Here is a 17,352-nt window from a genome sequence, read left to right as displayed (position 1 = left end):
GTCTGAACTTGTGATCTCTTGCGCATGGAAGGTGAACATTTTCATTTGGGCTGTGATGCTGTTTTACATGCATTTGGTCTAGCTGTGTGCCTAATTGAAGTCGGTGATAATAATGTAGCATGCTCAAGAATTCATCAGAAACATAGATTCTTGTTCACATCGTTTCTTGAACTTCTACTACACTAAAGATGTTTTGGCTTGCTTACATTTTTGCCCTGCCATTATGGAAATCTATACCCCTTGCTGCAGTTAAATGTTATTCAGGGTAAGCGGATTAACATTGATCTACTACCCCTTTCAAGATATATGCATGCTTTGCACCCATATACCTATATAATCTGTCCACTGATTGTAGTGTGCATGTATCTGATGATATACATGCATATTTTTGACATAGCGTTAGTAAATATATTATGCATATTTTGGTACTTAATGTCGAAGCATGAGCATGTGTATGTGTGTGTGTAGAGAGAGAGAGAGAGAGAGAGAGAGAGAGATGCATGTATGTTATATACATGCATACGCCAATACATATCAAGTCTGTGCATTTGTGCATGAATATGTAAAAACTTATACTTAAGCTTTCCTCGACTCGACTCAGTAAAGTTAGTTTGCCCATTTGGTAATTTTTGAGAATTTTAAGACTTGAGATGCCAAGTGTTTTAGTGTTACTTGGTCCAACCAATCAAGATTGATGTGGGACCAAAGATATTGGCTCCTATACAACTTTGTAAAGGCTTGTTAAGCAAGGGTATAAGGAAATTAGTGTTGGGGTTTGAAAAAGAAATTAGGGTTGGGGTTTGAGGGAGAAACTACGGCTGGGGTTTGAGGGTTTCCAGAGGGAATCAGTGTCCAGGTATGCAGATGGGCATGCAGGGGGTTCGAAGCACCTAGGTTTAGGTGAAGATGGGGTATGAGGGTCTAAGCTAGCTGAGGATTATTTGAAGATGGCATGCAAGGAATATTGAGTTTTAGGGTTTGATGATGGTGGTGGTGATCGCTTAGGATTTTGGGTGGAAGGGTGGTGCAAGTATCAAAGGAAGCTAGGGTGGGCATAACTGATTTGGTTGGTTGGATGGAGAATTGAGATGCTAGAGAAAGGATGTTAGAGTTTGGGAAGACGTTAATATAGGATGGCTGGATAAGGTTTCTAAGGCGTATGGGGCATGGGGTGTTTAGGAGGAACAAGGATGGGTCTTGGGTTCGTATGGTTTCATTAGAGATAATGGGAGGTGATGGGAGTACGGCTGGTTGGAGGGGGAATGGAGATAATGGGAGGTGACGGGAGTACGGCTGGTTGGAGGGGGAAATGGTTGGAAGGAAAGAAGACGTAGAGCTGATGAGAGAAGAAAGGGATGATGGCTCATACAGGAAAGATGGGAAAGGGGACCTTAACACCTGAGAGGAATCTCTCCTACTTGAGTTAGGGTTTGTCTGAAAAGTCGCTGAGTTGTGCTAATTTGGTCATAATTTTTTTTGGCTATTTTGAGAACCATAGCTAAGAATCTTCTAGCTTGTTCCTGTCAGTTGGGGAGGTGCCTTAGGAATCATTTTAACCCCCTACACGACCTCGTATCAGTCAGCATATCCAAACCTCTAAGAAAAGGTTTTCTGGCATCGACCAAATGTCTACCTTGTCGGTTCTCTGGATCGATTTTACTTTGTGACTTTCTACACGACCCTAATGATTTTCAAGGCTAAAGAGAAGATTAATGGCTTGATCCTCCACTTTTTGACATCAGCTCCTTTTTTTATTCCACCTAAAACCCAACTTCTGTATCTGATACATGGTATGTTTTGATGTCCTGGCTTAGTTTTTTTTCATTTGTAATGCACGAAAGTAATTTTCAAATTGTATATTTGTTTTTTATTTTGTTAGAGATTTTGTAAAAAGCAGTGTTTATTCAAAATGTATCATAAAAGTGACCTAATAACTTTATTGCAACAATTGAGGGCCCTTCATGGACTTGATGCCAGTGTAGCTAGAAATTTTTTATGGGAAGGGCTGGTCTGATTTTCACCCAATACCTTCCAATTTTTCCAGTCCCTGTAGTGAGCCCTGTTTAAGGGCTTGCTTCCACATCAGAAGACATCCTTTATTGCAACAACTAAGGGCCCTTTATGGACTTGATCCCAGTGTAGCTAGAACTTTTTCATGAGAAGGGCTGGTCCGATTTTCACCCAGTACCTTCGAATTTTTCCAGTCCCCTAGTGAGTGCATTTTAAGGCTTTGCTCCCACATCAGAAGACATCCTTTATTGTGACAACTGATGGCTCTTTATGGACTTGATCCCAGTGTAGCTAGAACTTTTTCATGGGAAGGGCTGGTCTGATTTTCACCCACTAGCTGCCAATTTTTCCAAGACCGTAGTGAGTGTCTTTTAAGGGCTTGCTCCCACATCAGAAAACATCTTTTATTGCAACAACTGAGGGCCCTTCATGGACTTGATCCCAGTGTAGCTAGAACTTTTTCATGGGAAGGGTTGGTCTGATTTTCACCTAGTACCTTCCAATTTTTCCAGTCCCCTAGTGAGTGCATTTTAAGGCCTTGCTCCCACATCAGAAGACATCCTTTTTTGTAACAACTGATGGCTCTTTATGGACTTGATCCCCGTGTAGCTATAATTTTTTCATGGGAAGGGCTGGTCTGATTTTCACCAACCACCTTCCAATTTTTCCAGTCCCCTAGTGAGTGCCTTTTAAGGGCTTGCTCCCACATCAGAAGACACCCTTTATTGCAACAACTAATGGCCCTATAGAGACTTGATCCCAGTGTAGCTAGAATGTTTTTCATGGAAGGGCTGGTCTGATTTTCACCCAGTACCTTCCAATTTTTCCAGTCCCCTAGTGAGTGCATTTTAGGGCCTTGCTCCCACATTAGAAGACATCCTTTATTGCGACAACTGATGGCTCTTTATGGACTTGATCCCAGTGTAGCTAGAACTTTTTCATGGGAAGGGCTGGTCTGATTTTCACCCAGTAGCTACCAATTTTTCCAGGACCGTAGTGAGTGTCTTTTAAGGGCTTGCTCCCACATTAGAAAACATCTTTTATTGCAACAACTGAGGGCCCTTCATGGACTTGATCCCAGTGTAGCTAGAGCTTTTTCATGGGAAGGGTTGGTCTGATTTTCACCTAGTACCTTCCAATTTTTCCAGTCCCCTTGTGAGTGCATTTTAAGGCCTTGCTCCCACATAAGAAGACATCCTTTATTGCAACAACTGATAGCTCTTTATGGACTTGATCCCAATGTAGCTATAATTTTTTCATGGGAAGGGCTGGTCTGATTTTCACCAACTACCTTCCAATTTTCCCAGTCCCCTTGTGAGTGCCTTTTAAGGGCTTGCTCCCAAGACACCCTTTATTGCAACAACTAATGGCCCTATAGGGACTTGATCCCAGTGTAGCTAGAATGTTTTTCATGGGAAGGGCTGGTCTGATTTTCACCCAGTACCTTCCAATTTTTCCAGTCCTCTAGTTAGTGCCTTTTAAGAGCTTGCTCCCAAATCAAAAGACATCCTTTATTGCAACAACTGAGGGCCCTTTATGGACTTGATCCGAGTGTAGCTAGAACTTTTTCATGGGAAGGGCTGGTCTGATTTTTACCCAGTACCTTCCAATTTTTCCAGTCCCGTAGTGAGTTTCTTTTAAGGGATTGCTCCCACATCAGAAGAAATCCTTTATTGCAACAACTGAGGGCCCTTCATGGACTTGATCCCAGTGTAGCTAGAACTTTTTCATGGGAAGGGTTGGTCGGATTTTCACTCAGTGCCTTTCAACAACCAAACTTTTGCTGTAATTGGTTGAAGTCGCCTTTGGTCGAAAGCAGCATCAACTTGTTTATTTGTCTAGGTGCCCTTTCGGGTTTTCACCTGAACTTGATAAAAGTGGCGCCGTAGAGACGGTTTTCACCAACTTATTCTTTTTATTGAGGCTCTTTTACCCGTGACTTCGAGGTCATGTCCACCTTTTTATTTTCATTTTTTACTCATGGCGCCCTTTCAGGTTTTCACCATGTCCAGTTTTCTACTAGAACACTTTTACTCATGGCTTCATAGCCATGCCCGTCTTTCATTTTTACTCATGGAGTCCTTTCGACTTTTCATCATACCCAATTTTACTTTTTTTTGGCAATTTTACCCATAGCTTCATGGCTATGTCCGCCTGAAGCTCTCACTTTTACTCATGACGATCCTCATCGGATGCTCATCATACCCGGCTTCTTTTTTTTTTTAAAGAGAAATCCTCCTCCTTGACAATGTGTAGGATAGAGTGATTATATCTGCATAAGGCTCACTGGGGTAACAAATACCGTAGGTGAGGCTTTTATTGGGGACGTGGACATTACTAGGGATGCACTAGGTTTTACAAGGTGATGAATGGTTCACATTTGCTGGGTATTGAGGTTTTGGATGGACCAATGGATTCTAATGCATGAAAATTCTCTGGGGATGATGTATACTTACACCACTGGGGGTAGTAATCGCTTGAGGATGGTGACTTTCTACCGAGGGATCAAGGATCAATGGGGGACCCTTGGGGTGATGGTTTATTGGCAGTAGCGACCCGTTGGGGATGCCGGTCTACTTGGGATGTTGGTTTGTTGGGGTGGATGGACCATTGGGGTTGATTAATGGACCATTGAAAGCAGTGACTCATTGGGGATGTTGGTCCATCATGAATAACAATTCACCGGGGGAGATGGACCGTTGGGGTATATGGTCCCTTGGTGGTAGTAGTCCACTAGGGATGATGAATCATCCATGGTGATGGACCACTGAGGGTGATAGTCCTTTTGGGCATTGATGGACCATTGGGGATGGTGTGTCATCAGGGGTTCTTATGGTGCTCTGAGCATGATGTCACCCATGGGGTCTTATGAGAGTTCAAATGAGCAGGGTATGTTTGGTATAGCTCCATGGGGATGATGGAGCTTTAAGGTGAAACCCAAGTGAACAAGGGTTGTTAGGATGATTTATGATAGGGACAGGGATGGTGAATGGGATGATTTAGGATTCCCATGGTTTTTGTGAGCGATCAGGTTTTTTTTCAGTGGACAGCATTTGTCAACCCCAATGATAGGATTGAGTGTAATTTTGAAGTTTTAATGCAAGGGTGTGTCTCAATGTATTCTTAATGGGGATTAGGTGTATCAAGGATATGACTCTGTTGGGGATTGAGATCATTAAAGACCAAAACATGCTTAGAGTCCATTAAAACTCTCTGAACTGAATCCAGGGTCATACTGGATTAATAAATCCATGGTTTGGTGTAAAAGGGTTTTGAAAGAGGGGGCTACTGGGCTCAGCGTTTTGGGCTTCACCTGGCCTTGGGTTACCCACTGAGGGGTTAGTGTGTGCAGGTAGAACAAGGAGCATAGCTCTTTTGTTCACCTTGTGTCAAGTGTGCGCAAGTGTGTGTTGGGCTCATGGTTAAACCATGGGCTCGTGTAAGTTGATTGAGAGATGAGAATGAAGTGAGAAGAGGTGAATGTGTGTCCGCACCAAGGCGTAGGCTTAGAATATTTGGAGGAAGACAAGAGAGAAATGTGAGAGAATAGACGTGCCCACGCCTAGGCCCGGGCCTGGTAACTTTTAATGAATGAGAGAGGGATGGCGAGGTTAAATTGTCGGCCCCTCGCCTAGGCACAGGCCTGGAACTGTTTGACGAGTGAGAAAGATAGAGATGAAGCAAAATTGACGTGCCCGCACCTAGGCATGGGCATGGGACTCGTTGACGAGTGAGAAAGTGAGAGATGGAGTGAAATTTGTCAGGCCCGCTCCTAGGCGTGGCCATGAAACTGTTGACAAAAGAATTTGACGGGCTCGAACCTAGGCGTGGGCAGGGATTTTTACCAAACGAGAGAGAGAGAGAGAGAGAGAGAGAGAGAGAGAGAGAAAATAAAATAAAATTTGACGGGCCCGTGCCATGAAACTGTTTGACAAACGAGAAAGAGAGAGATAAGATGAAATTCGACAGGCCCGTGCTTAGAACTGTATAACGAAGGGTAGAGAGAGAGAGGGTTTTACCCAAAAAATTTAACCCTCGGTAAAAGGCAGTTTTTACCCATCGCCAAGTTTCACTGTAGAGAAAGAGAGAGAGAACTTCTTTGAGCAATTTTGGAGCCATGGCCATGGCCAGTACCAGCTCTGCACATCTGAGGTTTTTTTTTTTTTTTTGCCTCTCTTTCTTGTCGACTGTCAGCGCCTGCTTGATCTATGCCTTCGCCTGCCTTTTTCTCACTGTTCTGCCATCATTTGTCATGCGTTTGACGCTATGTCCAAGTGGTTCTGTGGATGTGACTTTGATGAATTGCACTTCGTTTAAGCATCCCTCAGTCATGCTTAATCACGTTGCATCTTCTTTTCATCATTTCTAATTCTCCAAATGCATTTTGAATATATCACCATGCTTGGGTGTCCTTGAGTATGCTTGAGCATGTTTGAGCCTGCCTTGGCCACAACATGCACCCACCTGCATACTTCTCTCATGTTTAGAGCATCATCATGAACCAGAGCATAGGCTTGCATTTGAGCATTTCATTGCAGTTCCATGATCATGACTGAGCCTTATAAATGGATCTTGAGCATTATCATCACCACACGGCTGCGCTTGGTCATTACAAACACCATTTTGCACAATGTTCACCACTTCGCATTGAATCATAGCTGTATTTCTCATCACGGCTCATGAGCTTAAGTGTCCTTGAGCATGAGCACTACACCCAAATACTATAGTTGTACTTGATCATCTTGCACCATGTATATGACGAACATTATCTTTCTTGCCATATGGACATTGACTGGTTGTCATATCGGAGTATGTTCGTCATGAACATTTGGTTGCAGCCTTGTGAATATGACTGCGCTTTGTGAGCTTTGATCATAATGCATCGATCACAACTGGCAGCATAGTATCTTCATGTGCCCAAGCATTGTAAAAATTCTTTTGAGCACTTCTTGAGCATTGTCATGCATTTTTCTGATGAAGTTAGTTAGGAATAATTGAGCATAGTCATGCATGCTATTGTGTAGTTATGCACTTTTAGTATTCTTGGGACATTCTTGTGATGGAAAAGGGAGCTCTTCAAGATCACTTTTTGTGATGGGAACTTGACCCACGGAGTCGTGACTTCTTAGAATCTCTCAGGTGTCTTGGGCTAACCAAACGCTTTCTTTGCCAACCCTATGCATATAGGGGAGATGTTGCCGAAATTTTGTAAAGTTCTTGATGTTTTTCTCTTCTTGTGCATAGTCAACTTGCTCATTTGCTGATTTCTTTCTTTCATGTTTCTTTCGCAATCAAAGTTCTTGATGTGCCCCAACTACCATGCCCTGGAGAGTTGGACACGGGTAAATACACATGTGCCTCCTTTGTGAGATCCACCATTCTAAAGTGTTTTCAAGCCCCATTGGAAGTTTGGCCTTTGAGTATCACATGTGTAGGTGAAGGTGCCCACTTCTATCTTTATGAAGATGCGAATGGTGAGCCCGTGTTTCAAGGAGATGGTATACCAATATACCGTGCCCTCCATAGGAACTTTGATTCAAGCGAGAATCTGCCTACTCTAGGCAAGAGGAAGCTGGCAAAGAAGGGTCTGCATTGGGCATTTGGTGGACTCCGTTTTAAGGAGGAGCACCAATAATTGAGAGGGTACAACACTTGGACATTTGATGTCCTTGAATTGCATGCTCAGGCTTTAGAGGCATGGGGTCTAGCAGCAGCATACCAATGCTCAGCTGACTATTACGACAGGTGTTCCAACACCATTAGAGCTTTGTTGGAAACCTGATGCTATAAAACCAATAACTGGCATATGGACCATGGTTGGTGGGCTGCCCATGCTGGGATTCATGTATGCATGGTTCATCCCTGACAACGAGGTGCTTTTTGGAAATAAGCCTATGAATGGCGAGCCCGCCCCTCCAAGTCTTCGGGAGTTGTTCGAGGTTTACCAACTCCTGTACTCGGAAGTGAAGACGAAGTCTAGGGTTGTGTATTTTACAACATGGAGAGAGTTCTTTCTATTTTACAACATGGAGAGACTACTGTCACGGAGACCGTCGTGACAGGCAGAAACCTAGTTCTGATGTCATATGGGATGATGACGATCAAGGGGTGAGGGAAGAAGAGGACACCAAAGAGCCGGTACGCCCCCCCAAGAAGGTGTGAGAAAGACCATGTGTATTTGGCTGCCTATTTGACCCTTTTCTTTTGCAAATTCACACTCCCAGGGTCAAGAGGTAAATATCATTCGCCCGACTGCTTCTATGTAGCTTGATGGCTTGTTCAGGGGCGTGAGTATGTCCTAGCTCAGTCAGTACTTTGTAACATATACCATGGCTTAGGATAAATTGCGCGGGGTAAAGCTGCAACCAAGAATAGCAGGAGCGAGTCCTTTGGAGGGGAAGTACTTCTTGGTCGCTTCACAACAAGCTTCCCTGTTCCAGGGGCATATGAGATCAACGAGGATCTTTCAAGACATGCCTGCCCACAGATGTTAAGAATTACGAGCATGAAAGCCACTTGTAAGGGGCCAAGTGATGCACGTAAATTCTTAGTTGATGCTTCCTTCTTTCTCAGGGTAGTCCAATCTCAGTAGGTGGTCTCACCGACCTTGTATATACTGACGTTTTTGGTGAGAATTTTTATAGGCATACCACCGAGACCAAAGAAATAATGTATCTCCTAAGTGTTAGGGGATATATCTTGCCATTCCAGGGTGTCGGGAACAGGAAGCTTGAGGGGTATTTTCCTCATAGGTTTGCTTGCCAACATGGCTTGGACTAGGGGTGCTCTTTCACGGTGCTGTTCGAAAAGAAGTATGGAAAGAAGGGATCACAGCAAGACCATGACGTTCCAGGAGGCAGCAGAGAGACCTGGATAGCTGATAACATGAGGATGGCTTGGGAGACGTGCCTTAGTCTCACGAGTTTAAGAAAATTTGTTGTTCCTCATTATGGTCGCGTAGGCCACGCCACTGAAGGCTACTGGCGATGGTGGAATGTCACCAACCGCTCGTATTGGCAGGCGAGCCATACATGGAAGGCCATTGACAGCACCAAGCATGAGACCAGGCACGGGAAGCATTTCGTGCCTCCAGCTCTCAGTAAGGTTTATGAATTGGATTACCCTTGAGACTGAAAGAGACTTGTACCCCGCTCCATAGCAGTGGATCTTGCTGGTATCCAATGCCTCTCCCTTGAGGTTGAGACCATGTCGCTTTTTGACGACCTTTGTTCCATCCTCTCATGGACCAATGGTCGTGCAGTTCTAGGTCATGAAGGTGGTCCAGTTCAAGACCTCAATGTGTTGATAGGGAGTGAGCCTCATTATGCTCCCTCATCGTGGTAAGAAGCCCACATATGTTAGTCCAGAATCAATGGCTGAAGCAATCCCAAAGCAGGGATCAAAGAAGAAAAGGGCAAGAAAGAATAAGGTTGTAGAGGTCTCTGAACCTGTTGTTGTTGCGGCTCTTGAAGTACCTAGGAAGAGTACACGAAAAAGGACCATGCCGAGTCCGACTGTACCTCTTGTGGTTCCAGATGCTTCAAGTGGAAGAGTTGCACTGCCTTCTAGGCCCAAGAAGCATACGAAGATGAGGGCTTCCCCTTGCCCAAGCCATCTCTCAGAGGCAGCGACTCCTTCTATCCAAGAGACCATGTCTGTAGCTGTTGCAACTTGACTAGATCTGTCTAGTAAAACTTCTTTCAGAGTGAGTCAACAGGCGGAGAGCACTCCTCCCCTTGTTGTAAAAGCCGAGGCACGTCCTGCTGAGAGGCTTGTTGAGCCTGAAATAGTGCAGCCTCTGACTCTTTCACCATTGAGTCAGTGAGGCCTCTTTTGCACCATTACTGAGGAAGGAGACATCCTTGAAGCTGGGACTGAGATAATGGATGAGGCTCCAGCTGTAACAACTTCGGAGGTTCCTACTCTCGTTATTTCAGAGGCAGAACCTCAAGCATTTTCCCCTTCAGATGCGGCTTGTGGCAGTTTCATCTTCAGAAGCATTGATTTCTACCATTGCTCATGTAGAGGATACGCTTGAACCTCATATCCCCTCTAGTGAGCTCTTAGCTCTCGCTTCTCAAGAGCCAGCTGTCTTGGTTGAACCTCCTTCTAGCTAGTCCTTTGCCTTCCCCAACGTCGAGCACTGCACCAGATGTGAAGACTTTGACAGTTGCGTCTTTATTGTGATCAATCCTTCAAATGATCGAGGACTGCCCTCTCACTGATCTTGCAGTCAAAGTTGCTGCGGTTAGGGATTGTGCTACAGCTTTGAGGGCTGTTAGCTATGATAAGGGACTGTTTGACCAGTTGAAGGGGCTCCTGTCAAAGCTCGAACTTTGGGGAATTGAGGCCTCTCAGCGAGAATCAGAGGTGTAGACATTGTGCGGGCTTCCCCTGACTGCTCTAGAAAAAGCTTTAGCCCAACATCAGGTTCTTATAAGAGGTTATGAAGAGGAGAAGAGCATTTGCCTCTCTAATCAGGCTCGTCTCAGGAAAGAAGACGCATTGTACTATGCGAAGATTGTAGCTTTGGAAGAAGAAAGGGCCAGATTGGATGCCAATATCCACAAGCTGAAGACCCAGCAAGAGCAGAAGAGAAGAGAGCAGATGTTTAGAGCCAGTCTTAGGAATTGGAGACTTTGGACTCTAAGGTGGTTGAGCTACACTATGTTGAGCCAAGTCCCTCAAGCAATCTCCCTCCTAAAAGAGCAGATAAAGAAGGCCTTGGAGTTGTCGGAGGCGCTGAAGATCAAAATTCAAGATGTCCTCGAAAAATTCTAGGGACTTATTAATTCATTAGCATTTTTTATGTTTCAGATTATCTTCCATTCCTTTTGTGGGTTTTGACAATTGTGACCACAATTTTGCAATTCTTCTTGTGTATGTATGGAATGAATCTTCTCCTCTCTTCATCCTTGATTTGCATGCTTCTTTTTGCTTTATGGTTTGCTTTTCTTTTCTTCTTCATGGTTTGCACTCTTCTTCCATCTCTCATGACTAACCCTTTGTCACACCCCAAGAAATTTCAATACAGATATTTTTGAGATGTGACAGTCCAAAACATATATACATCTCTTGATAGGACAAATTTACAGTGGCGAGGTCTTACAAAGTAAATAAAGAAAGCTAGCAGAACAACAATATCTTCCAAGGTTGATCTTGACTAGCAATCAAAATGAATCCGCAGTTATCCTGAAAAAATGTTTACCATAGTTTGATGAGTTTGGCTATTCAGTAAGTGATCATCATAATCTTAAAAATAATCATGGTTGAAAAATATCAATATTTTCAAAAAAGAGATCTATTAACAGAAATGCATCAACAGTTTCACTTTCAATAAATGCATAATTAAATATAATCCAAATAATTGAAATGCATATAACACTTTAACGGCAGTGCATAATTCAAAAGATTTCACAAAATACCCTACTGGCATCCCAAGTAGGTCACTTATATACCCCATCAGCGTCCTGATGGGTCCACTTAATCCTTATCGACGTCCCAGATAGGTCCACTTAATCCCTGCAGGTCCACTTATACTTCACAGGCGTACCGGATGAGTCCACTTAATCCCTACAGGCGTCCCGGATACGTCCACTTATACCTCACCAGCGAACCGGATGAGTCCACTTGCATGCTTAAATTATTTCTAAATCTCTTTCAACATTCGAAAGCAGTAAATATCATGTACTCAACATATCACTGAAATCATTAATATGAATTTCACTGAAACCATTAATAACAATCACTTTCAATAACATTTCAAAAATAACCAATCAAATATTTTGGGCTCAAATTTAGAAAGGTAGCAGTTTGTAAAGACATTCTAGCATAATTGGCAATTTAATATGTATAAAAAAAATTTCTTATGGAAATTCAAGAATACGGAATTATCACAATTTATGGAATATCAATTTATAAATAAACATTTCACAACAATGCTATAATCAATTGCAAAAATATCAATTTTTAACTAATAAGGCAGTCATTTACACATGAAATTTACAATGTCTAAATATTCAAAAACAGTAGAAAGAAATCTTACAATTTTACTAACAGCAGAAATATCATATTTATTTCTAATAATTTTACAGCATTTAAAATTTCTAACATAGTTAAAATATCACAATATTAAACATATTATTTTTCAAAATAATGAGGTCACTTGCGCATAAAATTTATCGTGCCTAAAATTCATGATAATAAGCAGAAATAATTATTTCATTTCATTTTTAAAAAGAACGGATTATTTTTCAAGATAATGAAATCATTTACACACAACTTATAAAATAAAGATCCTGGATAGAAATATCACTATTTATTAAAAACAGACTATTTTTCAGGAAGACAATATCACTTACACACAAATATTTGAGAGGGAGCTTCCGATAAAAATTCGGCTAGAGAGAGGAGTTCACTGTGTTTCGACCAGAGAGAAAAATCTCATAAGTTTTCTAAGGTAGGAGTCCTCACCTCTTTGAATTTAAATTCTACTACTATATTATTTTATTCTTTTATTACGTTACAGGTGTGAGCGTTAGCTTACACTTTAAACGCCAAAAGCCCACGTCCTTTAGTGGACGTGGCAAGAGTAAGGAAGCAACAAAGCTTTTAAACCAAAAGCTTTTAAAAGTAACGATGGTCCCTAAGGACCATCATGTTCAAACGAATTGTCATATATTAAAAGTTTCTTTCCTTTTTGTTTTCTTTTTTTTTTTTTTTTTTTTTTTTTTTTGAAAGTTTAAGATTGTTACACCCTTGTTTCCTCTGAAAGGGAGTAAGTGATGAGCCTGGAGGCTTGCTTTGGATGGAGACATGCTTGATCTTCGGCATGTGCGACTTGGTGCCCTCTCGGGTTTTCATATAAGTCCTTGAGGTGTGTGTTATTTCTGGTTTTCACATGAACCCCGTATCAATTGTTTTGGTAGCTCTTTTGCCCATGGTTTTTACACCATGTCTGCCATTTTGATATATTTACTCACGTCCTTGCGGGTTTTCGTTGTGCCCATTTTCTTTTTTTTTTGACATATTTTACTCACAATAGCTGATGTTATTATCGCGCCCGTCATTTTCTTTTTTTTCTTTTTCTTTTGACTCTTTTACTTATGACGCCTTTGCGGGTTTTCGTTATGTCCATCTTTTTGAGGAAGCAATTTTAAGGCATGCCGCCGTGACCATGGAAAGGTATGTTTAAGGTCATGCCGCCATGACTATGGAGACGCAAGTTTAAGGTCATGCCGACGTGACCGTCGATTTGGTGTATTTTAAGGTTCTCCACCAAGACCTAAATGCAGGCAATTTTAAGGTCGTGCCTTCGAGATCGTAAGGTTGGTGTGTTTTAAGGTCATCCACCAAGATCTAGTGAATGCAATTTTAGGGTCATATCTTCGAGACTGTATGTGATGCAGTTTAACGTCATACCACCAGGACGTGTGCTACAGTTTAGGGTCGTATAGCTCAGACCATTATGCGATGTAGTTTAATGTCATGCGGCCAAGACGTGTGCTACATTTTAAGGTCGTATAGCTCAAACTATTGCCAAGCAATTTAGGGTCATGCAACTTGGACCATGTCTATGAGTAATACTTTTTCAAGTATCTCCCATTGATTGGGGGCATAACTTCTTCACCCTCAGCATTAACTAGTATCTAAGATCCAATAGGAAAGGCCTTCTTCACCACGAATGGTCCTTCCCATTTTGGTTTGAACTTTCCCTTTGTTCGACTATGAGTGATGATTGGTCTTCTTACTGCCAGGACCAATTCTCCTTTCACAAATGACCGTATCCTGAATGATATATCAAAGGCTTGCTGCATACGGTTTTTGTTAATTTCAAGACTTTGCTGCGCCTACAGCCTCTTTTCATCAAGTGCATCGAGCTCTTGATAACGAAGAGCGGCCCGTTCTTCATTTTTCATACCATAATGAAGGGCTATTATGAGTGAGGGCAACCGTATTTCCAAAAGCGACACAACCTCACCCCCATACACCAAAGAGTAGGGTGTCGACTGAGTTGGACCTCGAGTTGTAATGCGATAAGCCCATAGGACTTTATATAGCCTTTCATGTCAATCCCTCTTTGTGTCGAAGACGGATTTTCTTAGAGTAATACAAAGGGTCTTGTTGAAAGATTCGGTTAAACCATTAGCTCTTGGATGATACATGGTCGAATATTTCCACTTAAACCCAAATTGGTTGACCAGACGGTCAATATGATTGCTTCGAAATTGAGGGCCATTATTGGAAGTGATCCGGTGTCACGACCCGCCCTCTACGACATCTGTCGTCCTATACCGGAGGGCGGACAGAGTGCGGGATTGCGATCACAAAGGTCGCGTATGTCACTCAGGTGGGAGTGGCATCAACACGTTTTAAAAGTGCGGAATCAAAGCAAACCATGAGAAATGAAATAAATATATTCCACCAAGCACTGAAAACTTAATAAATTATAACCATTTCATATTCATATATAGTCTCCAAGGTCATAAACATTATCCAGCATATTACAATTCATCCAAGGCACCAAAGCCTATTAACAAAAATACAAATTTTCACAAACAACACAGTACGACCGACGACCAGCTGACACCTACAAAAACAAGGAGATCTTCTAGTCTAGTGCGGGCCTTCAGTCCACCAAACACGATCACCGCCCGTCTATCTTCAACCTGCAGCCGTTAATCTACAAGGGTGGAAGCAAAGGAATGAGCTAAAAAGCCTAGTTAGTAGATCACAGTATCATGTTTCCCTGCCTATGTATATTATCACACAATACAGATCAAGGTTCTAGGCCATATTCACAAAACATAAGTCATGCGTCACAATTATGTCACAATTATAGGATGATGCTTTTCATGGTAGAGCAGACACAATATAAGATGTCAGATGTCATATACACTAGTAATCTATCAGATTCAACATATCAACACAAACAAGAGAGCATAACAAAAATCAACAGACACAACCCACTCTTTAGCCCTATCTACAGGCCAATCCCATATCTTGCAAATCGATCATATAACTCAGGTAAATCATATATCTCATGTCAATCTTATAACTCAGGTCAATCACACATCTCGAGTCAATTACATAACTCAGGCGACTACCCATCTCAGACGATGCAATTTGCACGAGGCATTATCGGGAAGTCACATATCTCCTCGTACGCACCTCACTAGTGTCAGTCATGGCCATGCGATACACTCAAAGCGTACCAAGTAATCACATAACAGTCACAGTATTACAATAACCAACTACCAAATAGTGACCCATTGCGTAGTGCCCATATAGATCTGGGGGGCGCGACCCTTCCAAATATTTACATTCACATCCCAACTCTCATCCTATCATGGGGAGTTAGGGAACGATTTTAGCTGCCAGCAACATCATTCACACAGTAGTGCCTATTCGCATATCACACAAGCAACACGGTACCATCATTCACACAGTAGGTGCCCATTTGCATATCACACAAGCAACACGGTACCATCATTCACCCAATAGGTACCCATTCACATAACACATAAGCAGCATAATACCATCATTTACAAAGTAGGTACCCATTCACATAACACATAAGTAGCATGGTACCATCATTCATATAGTAGGTACACATTCACATAACACATAAGCAGTATGGTACCATCATTCACACAGTAGGTACCCATTCACATAACACATAAGTAGCACGATACCATCATTCACACAGTAAGTACCCATTCACATAACACATAAGCAACATAGTATCCATTAGGACGATATCAATATCTCATCACGATAACAACAATATCATATTTTGGAAGAAAATGGACCTCTTTTTGTCAGTCAAAATCCGTGGCAATAGAGACATAAATTCTAAGTTTTATAAAAGCTATCCATAGTGACATATTGTTACAATTAATCATATAACTCTCAAATTCAGGAGAATTTCGAAATGTGCTAAACATGTGATCTCAATTTTACTAAAAAATATTTCAAACGGCAGTCGTTTGGAAGAAAACGGACCTCTTTTAGTTGGTCAAAACCCTTGACATCAGAAACATCAATTCAGTGTTTTTACCAAAACTGTCACAGTGATCTACTGGCATGTTTCGAAGTATAACTTTACATAAATAAAGAATCAGAGCAAGATGTGAACATGAACATTAAAATAGACTCAAAAATATTTCCATTGGCAGTAATTTTGTGTCATTTGGATTCCAATTACTTAGTCAAACTCTCAGTACAACAGAAGTAACATTCCTGAAAATTATCACGATTTTCTAACAGTGATATACATGCATAAAATGAGCTACATCCACGAATTTCAACTAGTCATAAACACCAAACTCAAAGTAGACTCATAGACCTTTCAAATGGTGGTGATTTGAGGCCAATTGGATATCATTTTCTTAGTCAAAATCTCATCACAAAAGCATATAAAGTCCCTGGAAATCACAGTACAAACATGGCACATTCCAAAGACTATGCCATAACTTCAAATCCATACAAGATAACAACATGAAACCATTTCTATCTTAAACTAGGCTCACACAAGCATCATTTCACATAATTTCAGGATCTACAAGAGTGATAACAATGCCCAACTTATCATACAAGAAGATCTAATTGCTGGAAAAATAGAACACAAACATACATGTTTAATGTCAAGCCTAATCCATGTTTTATTCATGCTTAAATCATACTTTATTCATGCTTAATTCATAGAAATTCATACTTAAATCTCATACTTTCATACTTGAGAATTATACTTCATACTACGGAACACATAATAGCATAATCTACTTACGTTGTGCTTCAATGGTGATCCCAAATCCTTCACACAACCACTTCCCCAAGCTTCTCGCACAAGGCTCAAAGGGGCTCGAATTCTAAGGGCTAAAAAGGGGGAAAACATGGGGGAGAGAGAGAAGGTGCAAAACTCTTGAGAGGGTTGGGTGGGGGTACTTATAAGCAAAAAGGGGAGGTAACATGCAAGTGACAAGTGTCATTCATGCAAGGGCTAAATGGCATGCAAGTGCCATTTGGTGCTCATGCTCATGCAAGTGTCATGTGGTGCTCATGCAAGCGTCATGTGGTGCTCATGCAAGTGGCTCACAAGGCAAACAAGTGGCACTTATACAGGCACAGAATAAAAAGGTTCCCCTTGTCATTTATGCACGGCGCTACACACACGGGGATAACTCTCTCTCTCTCTCTCTCTCTCTCTCTCTCTCTCTCTCTCTCTCTCTCTCTCTCTCTCTCTCTCTCTCTCTCTCTCTCTCTACGCCGACGGCGCTGCTCCTCATTCATAGATGGCGATAGAGCTATTTTACAGCCGATGATAAGTCGCTTTCATAGACG

At 41.9% G+C, this 17,352-nt stretch overlaps 1 long non-coding RNA gene across 1 annotated transcript; it reads right to left on the bottom strand.

Annotated features, from left to right (window-relative positions):
* Positions 1–14,446: 14,446 nt before the first annotated feature.
* Positions 14,447–16,922, bottom strand: LOC148783926 (uncharacterized). Its single transcript, XR_016060774.1, has 2 exons — positions 16,799–16,922; positions 14,447–14,692 (listed from the first exon to the last, which is right to left on the bottom strand). It is a non-coding gene; the product is annotated as an uncharacterized LOC148783926 (long non-coding RNA).
* Between the last annotated feature and the right edge of the window lie 430 nt (positions 16,923–17,352).

This window comes from Amborella trichopoda, chromosome 1 (genome assembly GCF_054954075.1).
Source record: "Amborella trichopoda isolate Santa Cruz 75 chromosome 1, AtrichopodaSantaCruz75HAP2 v2.0, whole genome shotgun sequence".
In the NCBI taxonomy this organism is placed as follows: Eukaryota; Viridiplantae; Streptophyta; class Magnoliopsida; order Amborellales; family Amborellaceae; genus Amborella; species Amborella trichopoda.
This window is presented reverse-complemented; position numbering and strand designations above follow the sequence as displayed.